General features: G+C 43.6%; 1 protein-coding gene across 9 annotated transcripts in view; it reads left to right on the top strand.

The window, feature by feature from the left end:
• The first annotated feature begins 310 nt into the window (after positions 1-310).
• The window catches only part of CNOT1 (CCR4-NOT transcription complex subunit 1), a 105,118-nt gene continuing 99,428 nt past the window's right edge, over positions 311-6,000 (top strand). For all 9 annotated transcript variants that reach the window (XM_058706522.1, XM_058706517.1, XM_058706519.1 and 6 more), the window contains exon 1: positions 311-445. The gene's annotated coding sequence lies outside the window, so the exon portion shown is untranslated. The remainder of the gene's footprint in view (positions 446-6,000) is intronic.

The raw sequence follows: 6,000 nt of genomic DNA, 5'->3' as shown, positions 1-6,000 counted from the left end.
AAGTTATCTGCGTCTCTCCATTGGTCTTCCTCTCGAGCGCAGGCGCGAGAGCGCCGACTCCAGTCCCCAGGGACGGGTGAGCGGCAATTGGCCAAAACCCGCGAAGTAGGAGTCCGGATTGGTAGTTGCTAGCAGGAGCCTGGTTTCTTCCTTGACTTCTGCAAGTGATAGTGTGTGATTGGTTTAAATCCGCGGGCACCTCACGGTGATTGGGCGGGAGCCACGGGCTGGGTACGATCATTGGCTGGTGCTGGGTCCATCCCTCCTCGGGCGGGCAGCGAATGATGAAATGGGAACGGGGAGGGGAAAGGCCGCGACGTGAGCGCGCGACCTCCGGCGCCATTTTGTAGAGAAACAAGCGGAGTTAACCGAAGAGGGGGTCGAGGAGCGCCGGAGTCGGGGACTCAGGAGTTTCCTGTGTCCAGCGCTGCCGGAGCCGCCTGAGGTGAGGTGGGCCGGGGTCAGGGGGCTGGGGCCGGCTGGCAGTGTCAGCTACGGACCGCGAGTGCCGGTGGGCGAAGGAACGGGGTGGTCCAGGGGCCATTGGGAGCGTTTCCCGGAGCTCCGCGGAGTGAGGGGCAGTCGGGACGGGGAAGTGGCGAGGCGGGAGAGGGCGGGCTCTTCCCACGACTCGCGTACTCTTTGGGCTCTGAAGAGAAAAGGCCGGGGCTGAAGGCTTCCCGGAGCGCAGGGCAGAGCGCCGGGTGAGACCCGGGGTGGTCCCCGGCCCGGGCCTGGAGGCTCTGGAGGGCGGCGGTGGCGGCAATTCGGACGGCTGGGCCTCGCTTCGCGCGGGCTGCACCCTCCTCAGCCCCCGCGAGCTCCTCAACTGCCCCTTTCTCTCGGGGCTTCCGGACGGGTGCGGTGGGCTTCGGCCCCCGAGGCCTAGTTCCAGAGGCGAGGGTCCGTGTTTGGAGTAGTTGGTAGGCTCCTGCTTCTTTCTGGTCGACCCGGAGCTGGCAGTCCCACTCCCGGTGCCCCCGGCACGTTGTCAAACCCCTGGTGTTTCGGGTGTCCGCCGGTGGGAGGGGCAGGCGGGAGCGAGCACTTCCTCATTACTTCTCGCCACAGGTTTTGTTCCACTCGCGCGCTGGGGCGCTCCGACTTTCTCCGAAGTCGGCCCTCCTTCACTTGGGCCGCTGTCTGTGCTGTAGTGGCGGCTTCTGCTCTCCCGTGGGAAGTGCCCCCCTAGTGAGCCGACCGCTTGGAGGCCTCGCGGCTGGGGAGGGATTGCCTTCCTCCAGGTTTTGTAGAGGTTGCTTAAGGCCGCACACGAAATACTTACTCAGTTACTCGTTACCAGTCCCGCTGCAGAATTCACCCACCTGGCCTCACACAGATAATTACCCCCCGCCAGGAGTAAGATTTGTACTTTACAAAAAGGAGATGCCTGATAGTGGATTTGCAAATGCTGCGTTTAAAATAAACTTTGAGAAGTAAACTTTTCCCCTCAAGCCACCCAATCTAACGTCACATTTCTTAGGACTCCAATAAAAAAGCCTGTTTTCTTACTGTAAGCTGCATAACGATCCTTAGTTTCTCTCCTTATTTCTGTGTAATTCTATTGCCTTGGGAGATTGATTTTAACAGCCAATAATTGCGTACTTTGACGGGGATTCTGAACAATGCTCTCGTGATGATCCGTTTGGTAGGAACAGGGATACTTAGATGAAAAAAGTGAGAGGACAAGTAAAAAATTAGAAAGCAGGTCAAACAGATTAAGAACAAACCTGTTTTTGTAGAGATCTTCAGTAATCTGTTAGTAAATCTGTGACTCAGGTTGACATTCCTACCTTTCCACAGATTGACAGCATAGTGTTTTAACTATTAATAAAATATACGGTAACAGTTTAAATAATCTTGTTTTAGGACACAGCAAATCGTTACCTTGTCTAAGTAGAAAATGAGCTGATGATACATAAAGTTTTAGGCATCTAGTTGTACTTTTACTGAAATGGAAGCACGTTGATAAAACTTGTTGAGAGTTGAGACGGTTGGTCCCTTTTCAACAAGTGTGGGTCCCAAGTCCTTCATCGGAATCAAGGCACAAAGACTTGACCATTCATCACTGAAAGCATTTCCGTTTTTTGCCTAAGATTGTAACCTTAGAAGTCTTAAGGCAGGGTTTTGTGGCATCACGGAGGAACTGAACTGAAATGCTCTTGGTTCCTAACTCAGCTGGATTAGTTTCTAGCTTAGTTTTTTCTCTCTAGTCTCTAACTTTATATTGGGCGTTTAAATCCCGGTCCCGTCACCATGGACTCTTGTCAGGCTAAGTGCTGTGGCATCCCTTGAACTTTGGGTTGTGTCATTTAAAAACCAAACTACTGTGTGAGGACAGGAGACGAGATGCTTACTGTCTCTTCAAGACATGCGTGAAGACTAATCTCATATTCATCCTTGCATGTTGGGTTTTCCAAGTAGGTTTTTGGTTAGATTCTGACTTACTTATGAAAAGCTTTCTTTTTAACCAGCCTGAATTGATGAACTTGAATTTTTATTTCATTCCATGAGGTAAGAAATCTTTGGTACTCAATGCTGTGGAAGGTAATTTGTCCATAATAATTTTAATTGAATGCTCACACATTGTTTAAGACACTAATTTTTGGTAAGATGTTTCTGCCTCTCAAATGAACAAAAATAATTGCCATTTTGAAATGCTATATTTTATGAACTTGGTATACTTTATTAAAGTACAAAACTAACTTTCAAGTCATTTAAAGATATTAGCTGAAGCACTTCTTAAATGGCCCTGTGACCAAACTGAGCTTCCTGCTGGGACCTTTCAAAATGGTATCCCACTGAGTCTTATTTTAAGACCTTATATATAGAAAAATCCTACAGTTCCTTTTCTCTTTGCTCACAATTTTTGGGAAGCATGTTTCAAAGCTAAAATGGGCTCAAAACCTTTAGCACTCTCTATATACACACTATTTTAATGTACATTTCACTCATACATTTGTAAGGATGTAGCAAAGCAAATAAAACCAGTTCACTGAAAAGCACTGTTTGAAAAGTCAGTAATTAGAAGTGTAGACTTAATCTGAAACCCTGTGCTGAGATTTGAAGGAAATGCAGCCTTTGGAAGTGTAGAGTATAGGTTTAAGAAATGCATTTTGTCTTTAATGCTGGAAAGCTCTGCATAAACCTCCAGGATAAAATGTCTTGGTTAATGTTGTTAACAGTTGTCAGGAGGAAATTCCTAGTATGTTGAATGCGGTGTTAAACAGTTTTCAAGAGAGGTTTTTTTGTGTGTAATGAATGTGTTGTTGAACTAATTACGTAAAATATAAAAAGGAATGAAGTTATGTTTCGAAAGACATCATCTTACTGTTCTTAATCCTCATCAAGAGCTCAGCATTTTCCCTTTCAGGTAATTAGTTTCAAAGTTTGTCACCTTGGAGTTATAGCTCATGATTTTGAAATGTAATGTTTAAAGTTTTTATGTACACTAATCATAAGAATAGTTATCCCTTTGTTTCAGACCTTTTCTCTCTCTCTCTCTCTCTCTCTCTGTCTCTCTGTCTCTCTTCTCTACCCCCAACATAGGGCTTGAACTCATGACCCCGAAATCAAGAGTCCCATGCTCTAGCAACTGAGCCAGCCAGACATCATCCCCTTTTGTCTTTTTTGCACTAGCTTTCTAACTAATCTCCACTATTTTTGCCCTATGGTTTGTTTATTATTTATTTATTTTTATTACATAAGTAGTATGTAAGTACATTCTGGGTGTAAATGATTCCAGGAATATTGTTAATTCTTACACCCAAATTGCCTCCTAAATCATTGGTTTGAAAATAGCCATCCTCTGCTCAAAGTCCTTCAGATCCCTTGGCCTAGAGCTGTGTAACTGTTGATCCCTCCCTACCTGTGGCATCCTATTACTGTCTTATGCTATAGTCAAAAGACTGTTACACAGTGGTTCCTGAATGCATCTTTGCCCCTTTTATCTGGAATCTCATTGTTTGTATCTACCGAAACATCCATCATTTCAGTTCAGACATAAGTATACTGTCTATAAATCTTTCCTGTGATTTTCCTAAGCAAAATTGATTTCTTCTATACCTTTTGGCCAGTTTCACTTACCTGTGGCATACACTGTTTTGCTTTGTAATAAGTTTTTCTGCCTCATTTTATAGTGGGTAAGGAATCTCTGCTTTCTCACAAAAACATGTAATTGCCCTGAATTGTAATTGAAAAATGTTTCATTTGTTACACTTGGGAAGATTTATAGAGGATTTTTTTTTGGACTGTATACTTATAATCCTGTTGACATCTTTTAGATGGTTAAACTTGGAAAGCTGGTCATACAGAATTAAGGTATCATCCTTTAGGAAATTGAAGCTGAGGAAAGTAAGGTGACTTAGTTTAAGGTCAGACCAGGTTTTTCTACTCTACCCTAGTGTTCATTTTGTATTTTCACACTCGGCTTGAATTCAGTACAAGGAAAAGAAAGGCCTGTGAACTTATTCATCAAAAAAGTGAGCATCATCTATGTGGTCAGCCATTTGTTTTTTTGAGAGAATGTTTGTCATCTTACAGTTAAAATCTCTGCAGGTTGATTGGTAGTTCAGGGTTTCACTTTCATTGAGTGGATTGGAGTTTAGCACATCACACTATGTCTATTAATAATAACTCTGTAGAATCAGGAGCTCCTGGGGTGGCTCAGTTGGTTAGGCATCCGACTCTTGGTTTCTGCTAAGGTCATGATCTCATGGGTAAGTTTGAGGCCCACATTGGTCTCTGTGCTGACAGCAGAGAGCTAGCTTGGGATTCTCATCCTTACTCTCTCCCTTCCCTCTGCTTGTGTGTGCGTGCGCATGCTCTCTCTCTCACAATAGATAAACTTAAAAAAAAAAATACTAATTCTATAGAATTAAACTGTTTCTTAGGTAATTAATTATCAAGGGAAAATTTTCCTTTACTCCTAATATGTGATTTCCCCCCATTTTATTGACCTGATTGACACACAATAGTGTTTTCTTAAATTTATTTAATATTTTTATTTTTATAAAAAAATTGTTTTAAATGTTTATTTTTGAGAGAGAGAGAGAGAGAGAGAGAGAGAGAGAGAGAGAGCGCGAGCGCATGAGTGTGGGAGGAGCAGAGAGAGAGGGAGACACAGAATCTGAAGCAGGCTCCAGGCTCAGAGCTGTCAGCACAGAGCCCGACGCGGGGCTCGAACCCACGAACCGTGAGATATGACCTGAGCTGAAGTCAGACCGTAACCAGTTAAACCACCCAGGTGCCCCTTTTATTTTTTTTTTAATTTTATTTTTTTTTAATTTTATTTTTTAAAATTTACATCCAAATTAGCATACAGTGCAACAATGATTTCAGGAGTGGATTCCTTAGTGCCTCTTCCCATTTAGCCCATCCCCCCCTCCCACAACCCCTCCAGTAACCCTCATTTTGTTCTCCATATTTGTGAGTCTCTTGTTTTGTCCCCCTCCCTGTTTTTATATTACTTTTGTTTCCCTTCCCTTATGTTCACCTGTTTTGTCTCTTAAAGCCCTCATGTGAGTGAAGTCATAGGATTTTTGTCTTTCTCTGACTCATTTCACTTAGCATAATACCCTCCAGTTCCATCCACGTAGTTGCAAATGGCAAGATTTCATTCTTTTTTATTGCTGAGTAATACTCCATTGTATGTATATACCACACCTTCTTTATCCATTCATCCATCAATGGGCATTTGGGCTCTTTCCATACTTTGGCTATTGTGGATAGTGCTGCTATAAACATGGGGGTGCATGTGTCCCTTCGAAACAGTACACCTATATCTTTTGGATAAATACCTAGTAGTGCAGTTGCTGGGTCGTAGGGTAGTTCTATTGTTAGGTTTTTGAGGAACCTCCATACTGTTTTCCAGAGTGGCTGCACCAGCTTGCATTCCCACAATCATGTAAGTTTTATAGGTAGAGTGTATAGGTTTTATATGTAGAGTGTAATGACTTGATACACATATATTGTGAGATACCACCAGTGTGTATTTGGATG

This window comes from Neofelis nebulosa, chromosome 17 (assembly GCF_028018385.1).
Source record: "Neofelis nebulosa isolate mNeoNeb1 chromosome 17, mNeoNeb1.pri, whole genome shotgun sequence".
Classification (NCBI taxonomy): Eukaryota; Metazoa; Chordata; class Mammalia; order Carnivora; family Felidae; genus Neofelis; species Neofelis nebulosa.
The sequence above is the reverse complement of the archived record's forward strand: the minus strand, read 5'-3'. Positions and strand labels throughout refer to the sequence as shown.